Consider the following 3,267-nt stretch of genomic DNA (forward strand, 5'->3'; position numbering starts at 1 on the left):
GCAAGCGGGGGTGGGGGCGGCAACACACATTTTAGGCAATCTGAACCCATCTGCGGGTTTAAAACAGACACCAAAGAACAGTAACTTGAGAAACTCAGCCTAAAGGGCAAATCCATTATTTAAAAAGACCAATCTATTAACCTATATACCTATTAGCAAAGTCAAAGCCGGATTTGGGATAATAATAGTCTGCTAGGAATTTTCCTCTGGTTACAGGGAAACGGATGGGAATCATATTAAAGCAAAGGACGCAAATGATTCGGGTAATTGACTCCCCAAACCAGATAAAATTTGCCAAGAGAGAAAAGCAGGGCCATGAAACGAACAGGAAGGGCACTTTTTGAAACTTCTGGCTACATTTTTTTTGAAACCAGACATTCCCAGCCATTGGCTGAGCCATTCCCAGCCATTGGCTGCGCAGGTGAGGCGCAAGGGAATGTTTATGAACATTCCATGTGCTCGTGTGTTATCTTTTCAAAGTGTCAGCCCATTCAGTGCATTTCTGGGGGGAAATTGCAGGGAAGGGAGGACGCAGCAGTAGCACAATTGGAGTCAGTAGACTGTATGACTGACTCATTCATTCATCTATTATTTTCTGCATTTATATCCCATCTTTATCCTCTACCCCTGCTGGGAGCTCAAGGCTCAAGTATATGCTACTCTCCACCTCATTTAATTGCCACAACAATCCTGCGAGGTAGGTTAGGTTGAGAAGCAGTGACTAGCCCCCAAGGTCACCCAGCGAATTTCATGGCAAAGTGGGGATTTGAACCCTGGTCTCCCAGGTCCTGGTCTAGGGGCCCAGGGTTCATTCATATTGGATGGCAGAACTGATAAATTAACTGATTGACATAAACCAGCTATATTAACTGATTAATTTGGCTGATTAACATATTATACCTCTTTTACATATGTTTTTTGGGGGCGGTTATTGGCATGTGATTTTTGTTTGTTCTTGTTTTTGTTATGTATTTTGTGTTTTTATTATGCATTTTTATGTTATGAACTGCCCTGAGATCTACAGATGAAAGGTGGTATACAAATGTAATAAATAATTTCAAAAGGACTGCTTCCTTTTTTTCAAAAAATAAAAAATGGTTTTTATTAAAGTTTTTTTGTGTTCCAAACCAAACAGATAAATTCGTATCTGAAGAAGTGTGCATGCACACGAAAGCTCATACCAAAATATAAACTTAGTTAAGGTGCTACTGAAGGAATTTTTTTATTTTGCTTCGACTCAGACCAACACGGCTACCTACCTGTAGATAAATTCAAGACAGCTTCTTATTATGTTTTTTCCTATCAATATTGGCAGAATGTGAGCGCTTTTGGATTCTGGACATTTTCAGATATTGATTTTTGAAATTCAGTTTGTGGGGAGGGGTTCTCGAAAGCAGGGTGGCTCTAAATATCAGTTGTTGGGAATTGCTGGTGGGCCAAGAGTGTAAAGGGTAAAAAGGTAAAGGACCCCTGGACGGTTAAGTCCAGTCAAAGGCGACGGGTTGCGGTGGTCATCTCGCTTTCAGGCTGACTGAGTCGGCGTTTCTCCACAGACATCTTTCCGGGTCATGTGGCCAGCAGGACTAAACCGCTTCTGGCGATGGTGCAATGGGACATCACCATGACGGAAACCAGAGCGTACACACTGGCATGCTTTTGAACTGCCGATCTTCTGATCAGCTCGGTGTAGTGGTTAAGAGCGGTAGACTCCTAATCTGGGGAACCGGGTTCGTGTCTCCGTTCCTCCACATGCAGCTGCTGGGTGACCTTGGGCTAGCCACACTTCTCTGAAGTCTCTCAGCCCCACTCAACCTCACAGAGTGTTTGTTGTGGGAGAGGAAGGGAAAGGAGAATGTTAGCCGCTTTGAGACTCCTTCGGGTAGTGATAAAGCGGGATATCAAATCCAAACTCTTCTTCTCCTCAGTGGTTTAGACCACAGCGCCACCCGCATCCCTGTAGGCCGAGTGTGTAGGTTTCCCACAAGCATCTATTTGGCCACTGTGAGACAAGGATGCTGGACCAAATGGACCACTGGCCTGATCCAAACAATGGATCTAAGATAAATGCTTGTGACTAGTTGATAAGCGATTTGTAGACAGCCTCAGAGGAATCGTGGAAGGATTGCATACAATGGTTTGTTTGAGGTACTAGATCCTCAAGGTCCACCACCTTCCAAGTCTATTCTGCTGTCGAACTCCTCTTACCGCCAGAAAGGTCTTCCAAATATTTAGTGGGAATCTCAGTTATTGTAATTTGGCTTCCAGCATTCCCCCTTGCAGTACCTTGATTTCACGGAATCGTGGAGCTGGAAGGGACCATGAGGATTATTATTATTATTTATTGAATTTATATACCACCCTATTGCAGGGGGTTCGATCATCTAGTCCAGCCCCCTGCAAAGTGGGAATCTTTTGTCCAATGTGGAATTTGAACCCACGACCCTGAGATTAGGAGTCACATGATGCTATACAGACTGAGCACTGCCACGCTTGGGCAAGGAAAGATTGCTGGCAAAAGATTCCTTCATTGCAGGGGGTTAGAATCATAGAATCATAGAGTTGGAAGAGACCACAAGGGCCATCCAGTCCAACCCCCTGCCAAGCAGGAGACACCATCAAAGCATTCCTGACAGATGGCTGTCAAGCCTCTGCTTAAAGACCTCCAAAGAAGGAGACTCCACCACACTCCTTGTTTGGACTAGATGACCCTCGTGGTCCCTTCCAATTCTACTATTCTATGTTTCCATGATATTTTATATGGTATGTCATGTCGTGATATGTTTCCTTGACATGGCATGCCAACTAATTGTGGCCTAGGCTTTACAACGAGGCTCGCAAGTGGGCAAGTGAGAGAAGAAGTTGGTGCAGCGAGAGACTCTCCCATCTCATCGTCGTGGGTTCGAGTCCTACATTGGGCAAAAGATTCCTGCATCGCAGCGGGCCGGACTAGATGACCCTCGTGGTCCCTTCCTTGCAACTTTGCGATTCCATGATTCGAACCAACGTCCAAGCTTCTCTTTCCCCCCACTCCGTCCGCGCGCCCCTCACCGCGGCGTCTAGCCGGCTGGCTCTGGGCCGCGGCGGCTTGGCGCGCGTGACCTCCAGGGGGGGCTTCCTTCGCCGCCTCCTCTGGGCCGCCGGGGGGCGGGAGAATCGGAGGGAGGGAGGGAGGGAGAGAAGGAGGGAGACGGGGAGGCGCAGCGCCAGAGCAGCCGGGAGAGGGCGAGGGGAGGAGCCGGGAAGGGAAAAGGGGGCTTGGGAGGAGAG

General features: G+C 47.2%; 1 protein-coding gene across 1 annotated transcript in view; it reads left to right on the top strand.

The window, feature by feature from the left end:
* Window positions 1-3,267, top strand: part of KIAA0586 (KIAA0586 ortholog) — a 328,230-nt gene that overhangs the window by 110,052 nt on the left and 214,911 nt on the right.

This window comes from Zootoca vivipara, chromosome 1 (assembly GCF_963506605.1).
Source record: "Zootoca vivipara chromosome 1, rZooViv1.1, whole genome shotgun sequence".
NCBI classification, from domain to species: Eukaryota; Metazoa; Chordata; class Lepidosauria; order Squamata; family Lacertidae; genus Zootoca; species Zootoca vivipara.